The 23,483-nt window shown below is 36.3% G+C and overlaps 1 protein-coding gene and 1 long non-coding RNA gene across 6 annotated transcripts in view; both read right to left on the minus strand.

The window, feature by feature from the left end:
- CHD2 (chromodomain helicase DNA binding protein 2) overlaps positions 1 to 652 on the minus strand; it is a 94,796-nt gene extending 94,144 nt beyond the window's left edge. For all 5 annotated transcript variants that reach the window (XM_074317487.1, XM_074317485.1, XM_074317486.1 and 2 more), the window contains exon 1: positions 159 to 652. The gene's annotated coding sequence lies outside the window, so the exon portion shown is untranslated. The remainder of the gene's footprint in view (positions 1 to 158) is intronic.
- Positions 653 to 2,927: 2,275 nt separating this feature from the next.
- LOC109444924 (uncharacterized) lies at positions 2,928 to 16,460 on the minus strand. The gene is made up of 5 exons (XR_012491142.1): positions 15,839 to 16,460; positions 13,495 to 13,555; positions 12,848 to 12,929; positions 7,987 to 8,055; positions 2,928 to 3,305 (listed from the first exon to the last, which is right to left on the minus strand). It is a non-coding gene; the product is annotated as an uncharacterized LOC109444924 (long non-coding RNA).
- Positions 16,461 to 23,483: the final 7,023 nt, after the last annotated feature.

Here is a 23,483-nt window from a genome sequence, read left to right on the forward strand (position 1 = left end):
CACTATCAATAAGGAAAGTTTCTCAAAGTAACACACTGGATACAAATAACAATCTCTGTATCTTATTGCGTCATCCAGGAATTTCTCATATTTACAGAAAATAAAGCAAACTTTAACATATAAATCTTTTAAATTATCACTAATGATCATGAACTTACCTGATCCATGTAGTATGTCCAAAGCAAGAGTCCTATCTAGTAGAAAAATATCAGATCCCAAATAATTAAAAATCCAAACGAAATTATCCGTCAAAAAACGAAAAATAAATAAAATAATCCTCAAATATGTTAACTGGTCCAAAAAAATAAAGCAACAATTAATACTAAAACGGGTACGAGAGAAAAAAACCTCATTAGGAGAGCGCACAAAAATGGAGGTGCGCCATGGCTTCTAAGCTGGAAAAAACAACGACCTGGGCTCTCAGTACGGCTGCTTCTTTCCAACAAGGCACGAAAAGAAAGCTCCTAAAAGCTGCTTTTCTCCCTTAAAAAGGTTCAAATCGACCCCAGTAAGTCACTAGGAGAGGCAGGGGGCTGCGGGGGCCCCCTGAGGCTGCCCGAAAGTTAAGGAAAGTTGCGTAAAGTGAGGCGAAGGCAGGGAGCAGAGCGCGCTCTAAGGCACAGCCGCCATCTAGAGCCTCCTTCCCAGCTCTGAGAGCTCTGCCTTTGATTGACACTCTCTACATTTACCCCACAACTCAGGTGATGTACCATAGACCCACCCCTTCATCTCCACCAAAAAAAAAAAAAAAAAAAAAAAAAAAATAGATCCTCCATCCCAAGGAGCCTGAGGACCCCCACCCCCACACCTCCCTGCCCCTCCAGACCACCCCATCAGGGGGAGGGGGGAGGGTTGCTTAACCCCCTCTGGCTCAAAACACCCTTTTTAAGCCAGAGAGAAATGTAATTTGTTCCTTTTGTCTAAAGATCTGCTAAATATTTCAGTCCTTGAGCTAAAATAACTTCCTCTCTGGACAGGAAGTGGTGTTTTATCAAGCCATTTTGAAAAAGGGACAATTCTTAGAGAATTTAAGCTCTTCTTAAGTATTAATCTTTTTCAAAATTAACCCCCTACATGAGTAAAATGGCTTCTAAGTGAAAGCAAAATCTCCATTTCATAAATTAAAGTTTTGCTTTCTTTATGAAGCCTAAAAATTATCTAAAGACAAAGTTTGAGGTGGAATTTTCCATCCCAATTAGAAGGGGTACAACTCAAGAGCGCCTCCCTAGTGTTCAGTTCCATTAGAGCAAAAATTAATGCGACTAGTTTTTATTCGAGAATCTCAATTTTCCTTTATACTGTCCCAAAAATTCTTTAACCCATTATATAATTTTGCAAACTTGACCCCTCCAAAAAACCTCATAACCACAATGTATTTACTTCCCACACTGATTCAGGCAAAACAAAGTTCTTAAATTCAAGAATATGGAAGTATCATGGTCACCTTTAAATAACAAATCCAAGAAACTCCACCTCCAAAAACAACGCAAGGCAAATATCCCAACCCTTCCCTTGTATTTCAAATTCTAAGTATGTACCCATCTCAACAATGGTTATGTTAGTAACAACTGGTCATCTCTGACAGCAAGTTATCAAAGTAATGTCATAGGGCAAATTCTCCTAAATATCAAAACCGTTAAGATCCATGGAAACACAATTATTACTAATGCCAAAAACAAATTATTCAACACTTTTTCTCTCAGCAAGCACCCAAGAAAAGTCACACATCCAAAAAAGAATCAAATAAACTTCCCTTACTCAACATTATAATCTGCCAGAACAATGTCGTTTCCACATAGATGATATCCATTTTAGATTTATACCCAACAAATGCAACAAGTTGCATCTAAGTAAATGTAAACTCCATAATCAAAACCCACTTTTAATTCCATACTTTCTATACAAGATAATTTTGCACCCAAATCAAAATCCAAAATTCCACTTTGATTTATAGACCAACCACCTCAAATCAAGAGAACACAGACTACACATGTATGTGATCGTGGATGTGTGCGCGCCATGGTAACTTACATTAACCACATAGTATGGTTAACTATTTCTCACCAAAAAAAATTAATAATCAATCAGAACTATTCCTTGGTTCTCTGTAAATGGGAAAGTATCATCAACACTTCATTTGGTCTAGCAAATTAAAGCCTACCACACCTTTATAATAGTCACTAAAACTGTTAGTAGTCGATTATCAATAAATAAAATGCCAGTATTCACCTGAAAATCAACTATAAACAATCTGTGACATGATGTCATTCATTTATTCTAAATTCCTAAATGTACAGAAAAAGAAAATTACAGGATAATAATCCTATTTCATATTTACATAAAGTACATTATAGACAATAATGCCAAGAAAATTTTAAGTCCTTTATGAACACCCTAAGGACACTTCCCTTATAAATCCAACACTTCTTCCCCTAATATTACCTAAGACAATAATAGGAGGCATCAGTTTAAATGTTCGATGAATATTCTATTGCAAAACATTTTATTTACAACATTAAGAAGCATAGGTAAAGAAGACCTTTTCATCAACACAAAATGTCTCAGAAAAATACTGTATCACTTATCCTGAATTTTTAAGGAAAGGCATTTTGTTTTAAAAGTTCATTAAAATCACATGGCAACTTAAAAAGATTCTATTATGACCCATTGGTTATTTTTCAAGATGTTTGAAGAAAACACGAAACAGCATTTTAACCAAATGACCATCTCTTAAAGCACAAATTTCAACAACTTTGAAAAGAGAAACTCTTAACCAAGTAAAGCATTTTCCAACACACCATTTCCATTTTACCAGCTTTATTCAGTATACACTTTACTGCTGGGCAAAAGTAAAGGTCAGAGTTATTTAAGGTGATAACCGAACATTTAATTTAATAAAACTCCAGCTCAAAAAAAAAAGCCCAAACTGAGAAATTTTAAAGTGTTAGAAATTTTATTAAAGTTAACATTCCACAAGGTCATACTCATACAAATCAGACTGAAAAAAATTCCAGGCATACAAACTATCTTTGTTTATGTACCATATTTCTTCTCCAAATGTCAAAAATGGATTTGTTTTAATGATACAAGTCTTTAGAAAGTCAAATCCACTGTCCATTTGTGTTGGGTAAGAAACCTATTGTCTTCATTCATTTCATGAAATCCATGTTAAAAGAACCCTGTCTTGGTTGTTTATTATCACAGCACTCTTGTATTAATCCATTTTCCTCTACTTCCCATAGTGGGCTGCCATCTTGATTTCTCAGTGGGGTGGTCCATTTGATACTCTTCAAGCTGACTGGGTGCTTGATGAAAACATTAAAAGAAAAAAATGCTGTTGGAATACCAAATAATCTTATTCCTTCAAACAGAGAACATCCACCCACCTTGAAGATACTCTTACCATACACAAAGTTTTAATTTTGTAACAGCTTTAAACTATGAAACTGTCTTCAAGTTGTATGCACTGCACACACAACTTCCCAATGAGAGAAAAAAAAGACTGCATACGAGTTAACAAAGTTCTTCTAGTCAGATACATATGTAACCATAAAAAAAGTGGCAGTAAAGACATAATTTAGTTAACTGTAATATTGTTATACTGTCTATGTGAGAAGTAAAAACAAAAATTGAAATTCAAAAATCCTGGAAAGCTCCTTTACAGCAATACTATGGATTTTAAATCTCAATGCAGAAAACTTTCCAAGCTTCTTCAAATAAAACTAATTATGTAAAAGAATCTTAAAGGATAAAAAAACCAAAGCAGTGGATCATAGCATAGTTTTCCAGTCCAACAGATGTTAGTTAATTTTGCTTAGATAACACAGACAATACAAATGCCACCATCTTTAGCTACGTATCTAAGAAAGGAGGAACTATGTAGCCACTAGAGAAAAAAATGATAAAAAATGCAGAATATCAGCCTGGCCTGATATTTTTCAGAAAATGCTATCAGGTTCAGGTTTCAAATACAAATAAAACACTCCCACTGCCTGAACATCAAATGTTCCTCATAGAAAAGCAAATCCATTACTGAAATAATTTGAATTAAATGGGTAAGTGGGAAGCCAGAGATTTTACCATTACATAAATGATTCTGATTCATCAGATGAACATAATTGTAAAAGTAAGTTTTTAGCTTTGGTCTTCTCTATAAATTTTGCAGCTCTGAAACTAAATTCATAGAGATACAGTCTGGGTAGCTGACTACGAGGTTATTTAATGTAAGGACATTTTTGCTCATTAGGTAGTTAATACCTGTGTCTTAAACTAAGCTTGTTGTCTACCATACACAATTAAAACATCTACTTAATAAATTATTTGGTTAATCAAGAGACACTACTAAAAAAGTACTGAAAATGAGTATCATAACATTAGCAATAAACACAAGCTATTTCTCCTTAATGTATTTTGCAGATTTTTTCTCCAGCCTAAAAGAACTAAAAATTCATTCGTTTGAACATCAGTAAAATATCAACCTGAATTGTTCATTCTTTAAAATTAAAGGACATGAACTTCTATATAGAACTATAAAAATAATATCAAATTCCTCTTGCAAAGTAATTATAAACCAATTTCACCCCAATCTCTATTGTTTTGATGCAATATCAAGCTCTAAATAAAGCTGGAGGTACAAGTACTATTATGATAAACAATGACACTAATGCATTGATATCAAGTTACATCATTTCAATGGCAATAGGTGCAATTTATTCAATTTAGTACATGAAATGATAAATCAATGCTCTATATTCTGCAACAGGACAAGAGGTAAAATTCATCTAGGACTTACATGAAATTCCCTTTTAAAAACTAATTTTTTTGAAGATCTAATTGGCTTTAAGTGATTCATAAATCAAACAGCATCCCACCTAGCAACTAGAAGGCCTCTTTCAAAATTTTTTTTAAAAAATTCAAAAGAAAACTAATGACATTAAAATAATTTCCAAATTATTCAATAAAATGCAAGTTTGTGATAAAAATAGGTTAGAAAATACTAGCATATTGGAAATGCTATCACATAGACTGTCATATATTGAAGATGGTAAAAAAAAAAAAGAAGAAAAAGAAAGCTACAAGAGAAAGCAGACAATTCTATAACGCTAAAAGTCATGATTAATCTGCACTCCTGTAAAGCCAATCAAGAGCCAAAAATAAGGACACTGTTAATAAGCTAGTGCTCACACAAGAATCAAACACCTAAAAAAACAGTGAGGGATTTAGCAGTAAGCAATTTATTTTCATGGAATTCCATTTATTTTCATGGAATTCCAAATTCTTACAAAACCTAAAATTGCGAATAAGCAAAATTATGTTAAAAATTAAAAAGCAAGCAGGCACAAGTTCTGTGAGCTTGGAAATATTCTTGATAACAAAATCCAGTTCTTCATCTGTAAAATAGAAATAATAACAGTACCTACCTCATTTGGCAGTAGTGAGGCTTAAATGAGTTAGTACATTTATAGCATTCACATTACCTGGCATATAAAGACCTCAATAAATGTTAGCTACTACTCTGATATACCACAATAACCAAAGTACTTGGGAATCAACAAAGTAACCTTACTAAATTAAAGTAATTTATATTCCAATAGTAATGATACTGCTGAAGATCCATAGGATCACAGAGTCAATTATTTACAGACAAAACACTTCCTACTTTTAAAAAGAGAATTTCATCTTGCACTAAAATAACATCAGTACAAATATCAAAGTCCTACTCCATGTCTCTCCAGTAACCTGGGAATTACTACAGACATACTGAAGAAATGATGGTTTGATCTAGAAGTCCATCATCACATAGACCCAGATCTTTCTTGTATTTCACACAAAAGCTAAGCTTCAAGCTCATACTATGAAAAGTTAGGACACTTCTACTCCGATGTTCACTAGTTTATATCTTCTTCAGGAAAACTTCTAAGATAACAAGTCCCACAAGCAAAGGTAAAGCCTACTACAGTCAGAAGGTAGGAAGTAACTGTTATCTCTTAAAATCCCCATGTATTGTACATCCAGAATTAAGAACATAAAATTGAGCAAGGTCTTCTCTTTAAATTCTAATTCAGTAAATTTGTTACAAAAGCCCCAGGACATTGTAAAATAAAACAAACTGTTAGTTGAAATGCCAAGCAATTCATTATGGGATTGGATTTAAGAGGTGCTCCCCTAAAAGAATCTCCTTATCTCTACTTCCCAGCAAACCCCCAATTTCTAATAGCAAGAAAAATGTGGGGGACAGGAAGAAATACAAGGAAAAAGCAATTAACAATTCTTAATTTTAAAAATAGGTGGCTCTAATAATGCTGCAATTTATTAAATCAATGTAATTTGTATTATTTTAAAACTGGAATACTATATTACAAAACCAAAGGGACAGTGGATATAAAATTACAATCCAGAACAGAGACTGATCCTACCCATCATGTAATTAAGATTCTTGGTGCTTGAAACTTAATTTCAATCTTCTCGGTACTGGTCTTTAATTTGAAAACATTTAATAGTGAGTTCCCATATTTTGTCTTATTGCCCACAATAATCATATTGAATCCTCAACAGGGTTATTATTAACAAGGCTGGGTCTAATAAGTAGGCATAAAAACTAACTACAGAATGACTAAAGAAAGACCAGGCAGCTGTTGATCAATTACAATAACTAAAGTAAAAATCATCTTATTTAAGATTTTACAGTGAAATCAAATCTTCCCCACTGTCTCTATTAGTTTAAAACTTCACATCTGCATATTAAGAGATTGAAAATTGTAGTTCCTTGCCAGTTTTAATTTTTCATAAGTTGAAATATTAGCTTTCCGGCATATTTAAAAATATTTAAAGCATTCTTACGTCGTGATAATAAATTTCACTTTTTTATTAGACCCAAAACACTAACTGACAAATAAATGTTTAACAGAAACTATACACAGTATGTCAACAAGTATTTATTGAGCATCCACTATATGCCAGGCAATTAATCTCTTTAAAAACCTATTAAGATGAGGTCAATACTTGTACTGTTAGGACAGTTTTCATCTCTGCCCTCACCATCCCCCATCAAAAAGCAAAGAACTTTATTATTTTCAAAGTCCTAGTAGCCATTTAGACAACAGAAGTCAAGGTAGTAATTAAAAGCAAAAATTATCTAGAATCTAGATTCCCAAATGTGATTCAAAAATAATTACGCTTAAGCAACAGCTAGCAATATAATCATCTTAGCTAAAAAATTCTGTCAATAATAGATCCTTTTGAGAATTCATCCAAACCAATTCCTTTATATAGCCTTACCACTAACTGCTTTCCCACTATTTCTCAGGTTGTGAGTTAGAAACTATTCCATAGTAATTTTAACTAGGTCTGCTAGTATCAAAGAATTACCCCAGTATCAGAACTTTTTGTTGAGCTTCCAATTTTAAGGAAAATTCAGAATTAATTTATTAGAATTACTACATTGAAATCCATTAAAAAGTATGACCAAAAGAGAACCAACCCAAAGGCTTCTGAGTGGTACATAGATAAAGTTGATAATAGAGATAATCTAGGATAAAAGTAGGCAACCTTTCCTTATATATAGGACAAGACAGTAAATATTTTAGGGTTTGTGATCATTCGCTACAACTATTCTCAACTCTGTAGCTGCAGTGGGAAAACAGACACAGACAATGTGTGCATGAAAGAACATAGCAGTGTTCCAATAAAACTCTATTTACAAGAATAGGAGCTGGTTTACCAACACCCAGATCTACGATGGTGTTAGAGGCATGTTCAAATATGGGTTCCTCTGCATTGCATTTTTGCCCTAGTTTATGTGAAGTAAATAATAATATTGGAGTAAATAAGCAAAATTTGAATAAACTTCATACATGTTGGTTTTATATTTCTGTACTGCTTTAATTCACTAAACCCTTTTATTTGTTCAGAATTATGACACTCAAAATTTCCAGTCATATTTAAAATTAAAAAACAGATTAAACAGGTAAATTGAATAAAACTTACTAAATGCTTCCACCAACATCTATTACGTTGTACAGGCCTTTTAGAGATTCAGTCTCAGGATTCACATTTCTGCAGAAAACAAAAAGAATATAATTTTATGCAGAGACAAAACCAAAAATAGATTAAAATGCCACCTTTTATTCAGAAACATCTTATAAGGATCACTCGCCAAAAGACCAAGACATATGTATTTATGAACAATGTAGTCCAAGATAAAATGTTCTAATCCAGACGATCTTAAATTTGGGTGCACAGGAGTCTCACATGTACAATAAATTAGTATAAAAACACGTATACATCTGAATCTCAATCCCCAAGAACTCCCAACAGAAAAGGTAAATATCTGGGCTCCCTAGGTAGATCTAATGGGCAAGGTTTGAGAACTAGTTGGTCAGCAGCCAGTATCACTCTTTAACAGTACAGAATTCTTTTATCTTCTGGTCTTTCCCTTAATGTTCTTTTAAGATTTCTAAAGGAAAACTTCCATTATCTACTTGCAAGGCCATGTTTCTCACTTTTAACATTATCACGTTATTTCACATTATCCTGTACTTTAATCAACACTATTATAAGATCAAATGTTAGAAAGGAACCCTTAGGCACAATTTCAAACTATTTTTATTAATTGTACTGACCTACTCAACTCAAATATTAACCCTTTCTGAAATATGTAGTTGATAACAAAAACGTCATATCCATACTTTTCACTAGACTGAAATATCTCAAACTAAACATGGAAGACTTGTCCCCATATCTTAAATACCGTCTGCATACAGGTATATACCTTTTTTAGTCAGTCCTGCTCCAAAGATTGATTATAATTACACAATAATATGTTGGGCTTCCAAAAACCTGTGTGGAAGTTCTACATAAAGTATAGCAATTTAAGAATTTTCAGAAAGCAAAAGAAGTTTAGGATTTAAATTAAAACTAAGCTACCCAAATGCTTTTCCATGACTAAGCTTTCAATTTATAAAGCAGGTTCCTGATTTTCTCACCAAATCGAAATCCCTTTAGTCATCCTGACTACTCATAATGAAATAGAGCAAAAATCTGCTTCGAAATTATCTCTAACAAAGTTGACAAAGCAATTAACAAAGAAACATTATTTTTTAGCTTCCAAATTTAATATGACCTTCTAAGGAAGAGAGGATTTTCTGAACAAAGAAATCTTAAATCAAAGAAGTAAAATAAACTAATATAACCCCTAACAGAAGGGTGGAATGGATTTAAGAAATATTGGTCAAAGAAATGTCTGAGAGAAATCTCCTTCACTTGGTCTGATAATGTGTTTATTTACAACAGCTACCTACCAGTACAAGTATTTACCTCCAGGTTCTCCCTTCACCAAAAAATAGAAAAGGACTTGGATCTCACTTTGTGCCATCACAAAAATTACTGATGCCGATGTAATCTACTATACCACCTCCTTCCCCAAAATTGACTAAGTAGTACTCTGCCTTCCTTTGCAGGGAGAGGAAGCCAAGTTCATCTTAAGCAGATTAAAAGTTGATTTTGTTCATATTCCTACTTATCTTGAATATTTTTCAGTATTATAGATTCTCATTCAATATAAAATTATGGGTGTAATATAATCATTTTGATCACTGGTCCTTTTATAAGAGGTAAAGACAGTTTTAGTCGAGTTTTGCATTGTCATTATTAGCCCATTTGTGCTTTTCTTAGAACATTTGATTGTCACCTTTTAAAGTCCTTAAAAACAATTTTTAACATTTAAATTAACAATAAATCTGAGAGCACTATGAAATATTTGTTAAGAAATCTTCCACAAAAACAAGTTAGTGATAAAATCGTTAGAAAACTTTGCCACAAGACAACTCACAAACCATTCAAGTTACGTAAAATACCTAGCATGATCTAAATTAAAATGATTATGATTACTGTGTAGTATACATTAAGGGTATAACTGGTTTGGGAAATATTCCATTTCAAATAAATGGTTTAGTTTCAAAAGCAATGATTTAATTTTTCAAAACACAAAACTAGCTTTGCACAATGTTTGAATCAAAACTATCAAATTGTTATAGGAAAAATGCTACTTCAAGATACATTAAAAAAGTTTTTATTCATAAAGTATATAATGCCCTTAAATTTAAATTGTAATGGTTAATTACATTCAGAAATAACAGCCAATTTGAAAATTAAAACTTAATGTATTAAGCCACTCAATCTGTAAAGGGACAATAGCTGGTAAAATGAGGATATTTACCTTTGAAGTATAGAGATTGCTTAAAGAAAATTAAATAGATTATGTCAGGCATGTAAACTATAAATCCTCATTTATAATCCCAATGGTCAGCTGCAAATGTTTCACTAAATACACTAAACTATAAATATATTTAATTGAACAATTATTTTTAAAAATCCAAACACTGATTTTATTGCAGGATTCTAAATCTTAATCGTTTAAAGACAATTTCACACCTTAACTGCTTTTTAAGATCCACTTTCCAATGTCTATCTTTATACTATTTAGTAATATTTTGGAATGCTTCAAATTAATAAAGTTGGGTACATTATTGCCCAGGTATCATGTTATTCAAATAGTTTCACCTCGGAAAGAATATACATGATTTGCAGTGCAAAAATTATTCTTTAGTTTAAGAGAATTAGACACTCCTTACTATTATTTTTATCACAGAATTTAAGAGCTAAAAAGTATCTTAAGAGATTGGAAACTCCAAGTACTTTATTCAAACTAGGAGACTAAGATATACAGTATCTTAGTCTGTATAAAAATGTCAAGATTATAGGGCTAATTTACATTGGAAGCTTGGTCTCCTGATTGCTGAGTCTCAGTTATATTTTCCACTATGAAACACCTCTACTTCTCATTAATTTGGAAGACAGAGCTGTCCTCAAATAACCAAGAAACTAAATAAGAGTAAACTAAACTTGACAAAAAAATTAAATTCAAAATTACCTATTTCGCATAATCTATCTTCTAAGTGTCATGTCATGGTTCATGAAAACCTTGTGATTAACTGTAAGGATGGCTTCTTTCATTTCTGTGAAACTTGAGGTAATTTTCAAAAAGTTATTACCACAGAAAATGCAACCCAACCCAATCACCAACTTGATCAGGTGAAGTTTTTTTAATGATTCAAGAATTAGTGCAGAATGCTAAATTAAAAGCTAGTATTTAAGCATTTATCACTTGGATTCTCTAAGCAGAAAACGGTAGTAAACTAAATAAATCCCTTTTCTCATGAAATATAGTAACTTAAGATGGCATCTATATTTATATTTGCCTTCATGTGTCCATTATTTTTGTCTATCAAAAATATTGCCTATTATATAAGGTTGGCTCAAGTACCAAATATCAAACAAAACACTGAATGTAAGCATCATCATGGAAGTTGAAGTATGAGACCTTTTTAAAATATGATCTATTATTGTCCTTTATCTAGTTGGTGATAAAAATTGTATTACATGAGATTCGGGATCAATTTAGAAGGTACTATATGATTTAGATTTTTCTACAATTATTGATACTGGAGTAAAAAAAGATAAAAATGTTCATTTAACATTTTTAACCTTCAACCCGTTCATTTTCTATCTTATGGGTCAAATTACACCATTGGTAGGCCATTATAAATTTATTGCCAACTTAAACTTATGTAAATTACGCCTCACATACATTTGTGTCTTAAAAGGCCTAATTCTCAATTTTTGTAAGTGCTCAACCACATCTCAATGACAATCTAATAGCCAATCTTTTAACATAAGTGGAATTTGTGTTAAGTAAGCGTGGGATAAAAGATGTTTTGAATTTTTTGGGTGTATTATACCTTTAAAACAGTAAAGGTCTAATGTTCCGTTTTCTTTTGCACACTTTAATAAACCCAAATTTGATTAAATTGCCAAAGAGCTGGAAAGGAAAAATTAGGCTACAGGCAATAAAAATATTACCCTTATCATCTATTTCAATCAATAGACTAAGCAAACACCAACAGATAAAAGGTTTCCTATATAAATTTCTGACAAAGGTAAACTTATCCTTAATTCATGATTATCTATCTATTCTTAAAATCTCCCAAGGTATCTGTTATCACATTATGTATTTCCTCTGGTAAATCCCTTAGTAATACCGGCTTGACATTAATTCCCGCATTCAGTGTTAACTTATGAATAAGGAACACTTTCTAAAAATTATTAGTGGATGTATTTTTTTCCATTCACATATCTAGTTTTAAAAAGTAAAAGTGCTGTATGCATATTGAAAATACTTCCTTTTATGACTTAAAAATAATTACTAAGATATGGAGGTCTCTTTAGATGCATTATTCTAGTTTCCTGTAAGATAACTCATTTTTGTATGTTTGAAAACAAATTCATCGAAATGGGTTAAAATGAATATTTAAAATGCATCAAGTAGTAACCAGAATGTGAAAGTGTCTATTTAGTTTCTGTAATATAGTGGGTTTTTATTTTAAATATACTTCTTTTAAGAATCGTAAGATCAGCTAATGCAAAAATTCTAGGCCATTTTTAAAACATGATCAGCAACATCAAAAAAACGCATTAAAAACGTGTATTTCAGATTGTAAAGACATAATTCTGATAACTTAACTACTGACTTAACCATAATCCTGAAGACCATTTTATTGGAAAGTTTTGAATGACATATGGCTCCAACAGAAATTACATGTATCAACTGTTTTAATATTAATACAAAAATGCTTTGATGTAAGGAAATGGAATTTGATTGGCTTTTTCTCATCCCTATTTCAAGATAAGCACAAGAATTTAAACATCATTAACAAACTTTAGTCATTTTTCCCTACTCAAATGGTGGTAGCTTTTACATTTCAGATGACGGATAAAAACATTTACTTACTTGCTATATAAAATACAGACTTCCGCAAAGATTTCCTTTATCCTCAAGGATAAAACTCCAGTCTGTCATCAAAATGGCGTATCTTTTGGGGGGGAAAAAAACAATATTCTAAACAATTTATTGATTCAACAACCAATAGCAAGCAGGAATAAGAGTTTTAAAACTTTTTACATGAAAGAAACAAAAACTACAATCTATGCTCACAAAACCTGATTTTAAAAATCCTCTTCCCAGAAATTAGTAGGAATAATAAAACTAGCTCAAATTTTCCAAAAAATTTATTTCTTTAAAAATTTAAAAGATTCAAATTCTTTGCACAGTATATTAGAGAGCTAAAAAGAAAAAGTGTATCTTTGATTCATGGTTTTCCTCAAAATCTAATCAGCCTTTTCTTGTTCCCCAAATTAAACAAAGGCGTAAAGGACCTTCATTATTTTAAACTATTCAAAAGGCATGTTAAGTTACAATGGCAATGCACATATACTTTTCATTCAAATGACGAGGTGTAAAGGCTTTGTAAAATTATTTCAGAGATTTATTCAGATTCATAACCACTACTTACTGGAAATGTAAATTATCAAAGAACTAAAACAGAACCTAACAAGCTTATTTTTATGTCAAAGTAATAAAAATGTACCCAGTCTTACCTCAAATAAGAGCTGTTCAGAACCATCATCAACCAAATTTAATTTTAATCTTGTCAGTTACCTTAAAAAAAAGAAGGAAAGGATATCAATGTTTCGATTTTTAAACGTTTCTTGGCCTAAGTTTCAGTGTGACGAAAAAATGAGAAAATAGTCCACAGACACAATCTATGGATAAATTTAAGAGACGGTTCATCCACACACTACCTGTACATTTAAGGTTGCAGTTATTTCTTATCTTAATAGCTATCAGTCTTTGTTTTCTTCATCTTTTGGTTGCATGGACAAAAATTTGAGATTAAGGCATTGAAATTAAAAAATACAGAAGAGTTACATCTTTGGTCAGATTTAACATTATGATCTTGTTTTTAATTTTTCTTCTTTTGATTCCAAACACACAAAAACAAAGGAAAAGTTTAATATTTTTATAGGCTGAAATCTTAGTATTTCCCTTACCATCTAGAAATACCTTTTAAAATTATGAGCAATTGAAAATTAACTCTTCCAGGAGAAATTAGTGAAGTTAAAATGGCCACTGGTTACTTTAAATTTTTAAACCACAAGTTATTTGATCTCACCAAGTGGGATATTAGCTTTGTCTTTTAAGCAAGTCTAAAACATGTCATATCTATGACCTTTATTCAATTTCAAACCAGGGTCTTGAACATTTTCAGTCTCTCCCTTCCCCCATTTACTCATGTAAAAAGATCTTATGAGGTCAAACTGCCAGCAATTATTTTGCATTTCACTATTCAAAAGGATCCTGAAAAACCAATTCAGAATATTCATTTAAAACCACATTTAGTGGTCAAAAATTTCAAAAATGCTTATTTGAAAAATCAAAATTGGTACTCAAACAACAGATTCTGTAAAATGAAGATATGCGCAACTAATATAAAATGTAGCCCTATACGAATGCTATTCGGAAAATAAAACAATTTTACTGACAGAATACCCTCAGAAATATGGTCGATTACATCACTATTTTTGATTTTGCAAATACTAAGTAAATTTTCCCAACACTACTTTTACATAAATCTGAATCTTTACGACACAAGAGCTACCGCAGAATGAAGACAAATATATTCTAAAATACACAAAGGTTTTTTTGCATTTGTGGTTTGTTCTTCAAACCATTAAACCTAAATTCCCTCTCAATTTTTCAAATTCACAGACTATACAACGTACTCGGCATATTTTTTAGAAACCAATATATATTGTTAAAATACTATTCTCTTTTAAGCATATCTAGATTTTCATGCATGCAACAAATATGGCTCCTCTTCTTCGCCCATTACGAGAGCAATCCTACTTTAATATTTACACTACGAGAAAGTAACTTCACAAAGAGATTTGGTGTCAGAATATCCCTTTGTAAAAGTTCTGTCGACCATGGCTTGCAATAATATAGATTAGTTTTAAAAATAACAAAATGATAAACTTTTAAAAGTCTAGGAACTGACCCAAGTACGTTCTAACATTCAGGTGTGATAAGTTACAGATAACGGCTCCTTATGACCCTCTAAAAAGTACCAAACATATATTTAATCATTATTCAAACATCAGAATGTCAAATAACCTTGGCAAAATAAACTATATTAATCACACGTCATCGTCTAGCACCGTAATTAAAATCTATTTCCATTAAACAGCCTCCACGTTATAGTAAACTTGTCTCCGTAATTTTTGAAATACCAGAAGCGCTCCTCCAACTTGCATTTTTAAAAGACAACCTTAACGTCATAAAGGTTTTAATAAGCAGCAAGTACCTTCTCACATGTAACACTGCAGCCCTTTTCAAAATCAGCTTTGAAAGAGTTAAGAGCCAACACCCAAAAGGAAAAAAAAAAACCAAGTTTTATTTTTCTTTAAACGTAGCCAAGGTTCCATTGTTCTTTTAAATTCGACCATCAAGATGAGTTCCCACCTTACCGGAAAGAGGTTAAAAAGCTCCCCCGTCAGAGAACCTGAAAGCGATTTTTTTTTTTTACCCTAAATATCAAAATAACTCACCAGCACGGATAAAAGCTCTCCTCTTGCGGTCCCCTTCGGGCTCCCGCCTGCAGTCACCCGCCGCCGCCCCTTTCCCGGCGGGGCCGGTCCTGGCAGTGAGGCCGCCCCCCCGCCCACCGCAGGGTCTGCAGCGAGGCCCCCAGCGTCCCCCGACCCTGGGCCCCGCGGCGCCGAGGCGTTTCCCGCCTGGGGACCCAGCCTGCGACGCCGGTGGGTTGTTGGAGAGCCGGCCAGCGAGGCCCGGCCCGCCGCCCCTCCTGCTCGCGCGTTCAAGGACATTTTGCTTTTCCTCCCAAGGACAAAGGACAATAAAAGGGGCCGGGGAGCCACTCACCGGGTACAAGCGCGGCCGCCGGCACCTCGAGGTCGCCCGCATCCAATGCCCGCGCCGGGCCTCCGCCTGCGCCTGGTCGAGCAGCCGGGGCCCCGGGGAGCCTCCGCGGCCGCTGCCGCAGCGGCGCTTTCAGCGTCGTGGGCCCGGCCGCTCCGGGGGCCTCTGCCGCGGGACCCGACCCCGGCGCGCGGCCAGTCTCGCCCCAGCCGCGGCCGCTTCGTCTCCGCGGACCTGCGGGCCGCCCGGGCACAGGTCCCCGCCGACCGACGGGTCCCGCGGCCGCGGCAGAACGCCTGACAGCTCGGCGTGCTGCTGCCTCTCCGGCCATCTTGTGCCGTGTGTGTGTGGTGTCTCTCCCGTCTCCTCTCTCGGCTTTACTCCTCCTCCTCCCCCCGCCCCACACACCACACAACATGGCCTCTTCGCTGCAGCGGCGGCTGCGGCGGCGGCAGCAGCTCCGCGGCGCTCCTGCCCGCTCCCCTCCTCCACCCTCCCGCCTCCCGCCCGCAGCCCAGGTCCCAGCGCGCACGCGCGCTGCCGCCCGCCCACCGCGGCTATTGGCTCCGCAAGCTTCCTGCCACGCCTTCCCAGCAGCGGCCCCACGCATGGTCGTTGGTGTCTCCCTCCCTTCTAACAACAGCTACTTCGATACTATTGGCCAGTTCTGACCCTACCCCTTTAGCTGCCTCCGCGCCGATAGGCTGGACTTAGTGTCATTTACTTCACCCAGGTGTTTCTGGTTTTCTGGAGGGGCACCGGCCAGGGATTGGCTGGTGATGAAACCTTTGGGTTTGAAGCTGAGCAGTTTCTTTGCACCCCGCAGTGCGGACCCCTCTGGGCTGACTGGGGGGTTGCTATCACGGCTTATCCTGGCCAGAATTATTATTGCAATGCCCTGGAAATAAGGGTTTCGACTCTGGAAAAAGTTCGAGATTCGAGTTCAGATTTTTGTATTCTTGAAAAAAAAATGGGGGGCGGGGGGAGAAAATGACTGACAGGAATGACGAGCAAACAAGACGCAGGTTCATAGTCCTTGGGCAAGCAGCCATATCTTTTCAGCCATAGGACTCAAGATTTTTCTTTTCAATAACCAGGCCTTCCCTCAGGGTCACAGAATCAGAGACAGTGGTGTTACAATCAGTGCATGCCTCAGCCCAATATCTGACTTGAGATGCCTTTTATTTAAGGGTTTGTAAGCTTCCTGGTGCCCATTTATGTGAGACAGCCTGTTAGTTTCTCCAGTGTCCTGAGTCCTTAGTGAATCATAATCTCATAATCCTGGTTGGACCAGGTTTCACCTTCTAGGGCAGTACTTGTTAAATGGGTAGTTTGAGCAATCACAATCTACCTGTCCAACCTCCCAGAGAATCAGGCAAAACAAAGTTCATTTTCTTTAAGCAAGTATTTTTTCATTACTTCCTACTTTGATCTGGAAGCATCTCTAGGAAGATCACAGGAATAACTGAAAAGCTAAACTTACCTATAATGAATGGGAAGAGAAAAAGAGCTGGCTCTCTCCCACTGCCAGCATTTTAGAAATCTTGCTCCTTTTGGCAAGGGACCTGGAAAAAAGGAAAGGAACCCTAGATGCTCTTAGTTTTAACGGATTTTTGGAGGGGATGCTCTTAGGGCTAGGTGAGCAGCTTCTGAAGTTCTCTTGAGACTCAGTCCCTGTGTTAGACTCAAAGAATGTTAAATACTAATAGGGCCTAGGAACTAGTTCTGTCACCTTCTTTTAAAAATGGTACAGCTGTTCATTAACTTGCCTCAATTGGCATCAACTACTTAGGGCAGAGCTAGGACTTGAACCCAAATCTCCCAAGTTACAGATCCTGGGTTCCTTCTATGTAACCAGGCCACCCTCCTTAGCAATATAATTTGAGTTCTACATGAGCACACAAAAAGAATGCTTCTTTAACTGAAATTAAATTTGCTCCATTTAATTTCCAAGAAACATTCCCTTACACAGTCTAGCTTTGAACATGGAGACCAGCAAGGGAGGTTGTTTTCTCTGAATAGTCCCACCCTATCCCCTCATTCTTCCTGGTGCGTTCATGCTGTGCTATTCTTCACTCCCCTTTTCCCCTCCTACCAACAACTGAAATCCATCTATGATTCTGCTTTTCCAGATTCATCACCAAGTACTTCTGTGCCAGCAAAACACAGGCCTTTATTAAAAGTAGTAATGTCTGAGAAGCATTGAGTTAGCTATGCGCCAGGCATTGTTCTAAGCCCTCATTGTAGAGTAACTCAGTTCATTGCACAACAACCCTGGGAGAGACTATTATTATCTCTGTATATTATCTCTATTAGGAAACCGATGCACAAGGAGTATAACTTGCCCAGGTTCACACTGCTAAGTGTTAGAACCAGGATTGAGCCCAGGTAGTGAGGCTCCAGACCCATTCCCTTCTGCCTTTCCCAGTTTCTTTTTGAAGACTGCCTCCTGATCCAAATAGGTTCAGTTGGATCTTCTGTTGTGTGGAGCTGCCTGATTTGCCGGCTCCTTCCTCCCCTACTTCATTGAAGGCTTCCACTTGCAGAATTGGGGCCTCCCTCCCATGGGAAATGTTAGATTCATTCTAACTTAATTCCCAGGCCTGCACCCCATCCCATTATTGTCAGTCTCCTGGCATGCCACCTGGGAACATCTAGCTAATTATTTTGTTCCTGCTTTGATTGTGGACCCCCACAATCAAAGTTCAACTGTGGAGTGATGCCCTTATAAACATACACCTTGGATGACTCACATAAAACAGCTTTCTTCTCCCAAGCTTACACCCCACACAATGCCCTCTTCAGCGAAGGACCTTATCAGCCACAGCGAAACTTTATTCCCTATCACACGTGACAGCCATGCTTTCTTTTGCCATATCTATACCATACCTTTAGCCATTCCTTTAAAGCTGGACCAGCTTTGTCCTAAATTAAAAGCACCTGACACCTGGCAGACCACATCCTAACCCCTCTACGGTTCGTTTTCATGCTAAGTGATCTGTCAGTGAACCCGGAGGAGATCCCTCCCTCCCATGGTCCTGCTGGCTCCTATTACTGCTGTTTCTTTAAGCCTTGGCTCACTTGGAGGAAAGGCCTTTGCTTGTGCTCGGAGTATTTCTGGTCCTATTTAACTGTGTCCGAAAGAAAACCCGGATGGGCAGAAACTATTTCTGGAAGGATACAGGATCTGTTTACACTGGTCTCCTCCAAAGAGACTTCAGAGGGGGGTGGAAAATAGGGCTGGAAAGAGCACTTTCCACCCTGTACCCCTCTGTGACTTTTGAATTTTCAACTATGTGAACGTATTACTTTCTTTTACTGAAAGAAAGGAAAGAAAAAACTAAACTTAAATATCTGCTGAGGTGAAAGCTGACACTATTGAGAGAGGAAGGTAATGTTTTTTCTTTTTAATCATCTGTGTCAGCTGCATTTGTCACAATAAACACCTTTAACTTTTTTTTTCTTAACAAAATAAAGAACACATAATACTAATAAAGGTCAGTACCTCCAGGGATGTAACGGGCACCTGAAATGTCCATGGTTCATGATAAGGATTCCTCACACATGGAGTGGGGGGCAGCTTCCCTTCCCAATGTAACAGGGTCTCCCACACTGCAGAACAGGGCTTCCCACAGCGCTCCCTACTTCCCTAGAGCTCCCCAGGTCTGTTTCCTCTTTTCTGCCCTCCTCTTCTCAGGTAGCAATTAAAGAGGCAGAGACGCCTGCGGGTTCTGCTTTTTTCTCCCTGTTTCCTGTCCCCTGTGTCCATCTTTGCCTGGGTTGTCTCCCTAAGATGGTCAACCCAGCTCATTAGAGAGGCTCAGTGAAAACCCAGAATAACCTTGACTCAAATCAGAGACACACTTTTCAAATACAGGCCTTTCCAGAGTCTTGTAGTTCTGCTCCTGTTCTTTGCAGTCTCTCTTTCTCCTCGTCTGTGTGACTTACACAGACTCATATATATATATATATATATATATATATATATATATACACACACACACACACACACACACACACACACATATATATCCTGCTCCTTCATGCGTGGCAGTCTTTCTTTTTCCCAGGGTACATTGCACACACAGTTAAAGCTCATTTGACACTCAAAATCTCCATGCACAGTTACCGAGCTTCTTCCATGTACCAGGTACTATTTTAGAAACGAGATGCTGTGTGGCCTGGGGTACCTGTTCTCCTGGGGTTTACATTCTAATGGAGCAGAAGTCCACAAATAAGAAAATACCAGGTATTGATAGTGTTATGATGGTGGGAGCCTAATTTCAGTTGAGTGGTCAAGGAGGTGACATTTAAGTTGAAGCAGGAAGGAAACTAAGGAGACAACTATGTGTATATTTACACGCGAGTGCTAGCAGAAGATAGCAGATGGTATGCAGGCAACTAATGTTGCTCCATCCCAAAACTGCACTAAACATAGATTTCTTTTCTTTCTTTTTTTGAAGTCATCGACTCAGGAGGAAATGTTAACTTAAATCCTTATGTCATTTGAAATTTGATTTTCTTAGAGTACTGATGAATAATCATTTTTGCATTATCCATGCCTTTGAGATTTAATGAAATCTTTAGGCATCTCAGAAACATGCACATCCCACCTTCACAGTTTTCATATACCGTGTTTCCCCCAAAATAAAACCTAGCCGGGCAATCAGCTCTAATGTGTCTTTTGGAGCAAAAATTAATATAAGACCTGGTATTATACCATATTATATTATATTGTACCAGGTCTTACAATAAAATAAGACCAGGTCTTATATTAATTTTTGCTCCAAAAGATACATTAGAGCTGATTGTCCAGCTTGGTCTTATTTGCGGGGAAACACCGTAGTTTTGGAGGTTCACAGACCCCTGCAACCTGTTCAAGCAATTCAAGGTAAGAGTGCATCTTTTCTCATGTTTGGCCTTAGCATCTGAACTCAGATTTTCATCTTGAAGCAGACTGTTTTCCATGAGCACACCTTTCATTAGAAATGCTCTTTCCCTTTTACTCGAGAAATTCTAATTTTATTAAATTTCAAAAGAAGTGTAAGGGAATGTGTGCTTCACAACCAAGATGGAGTATGAGGAACCAGATTTAAACGTTTCCCAGGAACAAATCAAAACATACCAAATACAAGAAACAAAGGTTTTTAAGACATTAGACATCAGGCAACAAAGGACCATGATTTTTGAGAACCGGAAACAAATGAGGTTTGAGTACTGAAAACAAACTACCATTGCCCCAGCTTACTTCCAGTTTTCAGTTGGGTGGAGCCTGGGTGGGGGTAACTCAGGCAGAGTCCAGCAATTTCCCTGAATTGAGATGAAGCTGGAAATCCAGGGAGGGCAAGGTGGCCAGAGTTAGCAGGGCAAAGTACCAGAAGACAGCATGACCCATAAAAGAAAAACTATTAAGAACTTCATAAATATTAAAAATCTCTTCTTCGAAACTATTAAGAAAATGAAAACACAAGCCAAAATATTTACAAATCATACATCTGATACAGGACTTATATCTGGAATATGTAATGAACTCTCAACATTCAATAATAGTAAGCAAATAATCCAATTTTTTTTTATGGGCAGAATTGTTAGAGAGCTCACCGAGGAAGATATCCAGATGACAAATAAACACATGAAAAGATGCTCAGTATTGTTAGTCACTGGGGAAATCCAAATTAAAACCATAGTGAGATATCACTGCACACATAGAAAGAGGAGAATTAAAAAGACCCTGCCAGGTAGTTGAAGATATGGAACAATTAGGCCTCTCATTCATACTCTGTTGATGAAAATGAAAAATGGTACAGCCACTTTGGAAAAGTTTGGTCGTTTCTTGCACAGTTAAATGTACTTAGGATATGACTGCTCCTAGGTATTCACCCAATTGGTAAATATATCTATAAAATGGAATACTATGCAACAATTTTTAAAGAATGAGCTATTTGATACATGCAACATGGACAAATCTCAACAATAATTTTGCTTGAGTGAAAGAAGCCAGGCAAAAGAGTACATACTATATGATTCCATTTATGCAAAATTTCAGAAAATGTACACTAATGGAAAAATGACCAGTGCTTTGGTTGCCTGGGATTGGGAGAGAGGGTGGGGAGAGGTGTGAGGTAGTGATTTGAAAGGGCATGAAGAAACTTTCAAACTTAATGAATATGTTTGTTATCTTTATTGTGCTTATGATTTCACAAATGTAAATGCATGTCAACACTTATCAGATTGTACACTTTAAAAGTACAGATTATCATGTGTCAATTGTGCGTAATAAGCATGTTTCTTTAAAAATTGCGCAAGTTTGCTTGGTTGCTTATTCTTTGATGGAGCATCTTGTGATGATTGTAGTGTTCTTAAAACATTTGTTCCTATATCTTTTTTTTTTTTTTTGCAACACACATGTATTTTATCTTTTGATTAAAAAAATTTTTTTTAAATAGTTGACACTTGGTTCAAAATTCAAAAGGCGCTGAAGGGTATACAATGAAAAGCCTTTCATATCCACCCCACACGCTTCTCTGAAAGCAGTTAGTGTAACTAGTTTCCTAAGTGTCCTAACAAAGATATTCTAGATTTTATTATAAGGAACATCACACTAAGATGAATTAGAGTATGCCTGTTTATGCAAACTGATCTGTTTTCTCTCTTTCAAAGTGACTGCTTTCCCTCCTTGGAATTTTTATGAGTTACTGGTTATGCTACTCAGTATTTAATTCACTCTTATCATAAGTTAATATTTGTCTGTTGGTATATGGATCGCACGTCCCTAAGCAGCTTCACTGGAGGTAGAGGCCTTGACTTAAGACTTTGTTTGCCACTGCACAGTTGTAGATGCTCAAATAACAGCTTACGGAAGATTTGTTCCCCTAAAACTACGCAACAGGCCACCGAAACCCTCACCAACTGTAAATCCAATTCCATTGAACAGATTAGGGGAACTTGATCTGAAATGAGCTTCAACATGATTTAGCCAAAGTAACACATTACAACTGAATGTGCTTTTAATATAAATACAGGTTTCCATTTATTAGAGCTCCTTAAAAGTCGGGCACACCCTGCATGTTGGTGATCAAAAACAGATCTTGCCCCTGGCACTCTGACAGAGTCCGTGGAATGCTGGCATGTTATGCAATAGCCCTGACCCGCCAACCAGAAGTATCTCCATCCTGAGAACTCCTTGGTACTCTACTTGGGCTCTTATTGTTTCAGTGTGCAATGGAATGACTCCGTCACATGTGTTTTCTCCTTACTAGGTGTGGGCACAAGGAAGCGAGTGGGTAGAGGCAGGACAGCAACAAGCCCAAAGACCTTGGTGTCATCAGCTTTAGGATCCAACTGGCACTGGCCATTCCCTGGTATCTGACCCCACAGGGGTTCTGAACCTCCTCTACAATAAAGAATATGACTCTCTCAGGACATAAAGAGACATTTCTCCAAAGAGGACATACAGATGGCCAACAGACATATGAAAAGATTCTCAACGTCACTAATCATCAGAGAAAGCAAATGAAAACCACAATGAGATAACACCTCACACCTGTCAGAATGGCCATCATCAATAAATCAACAAACAACAAGTGTTGGTGAGGATGTGGAGAAAAGGGAACCCTCTTGCACTGTTGGTGGGAATGCAAATTGGTAT

This window comes from Rhinolophus sinicus, linkage group LG13 (genome assembly GCF_036562045.2).
Source record: "Rhinolophus sinicus isolate RSC01 linkage group LG13, ASM3656204v1, whole genome shotgun sequence".
Lineage (NCBI taxonomy): Eukaryota > Metazoa > Chordata > Mammalia > Chiroptera > Rhinolophidae > Rhinolophus > Rhinolophus sinicus.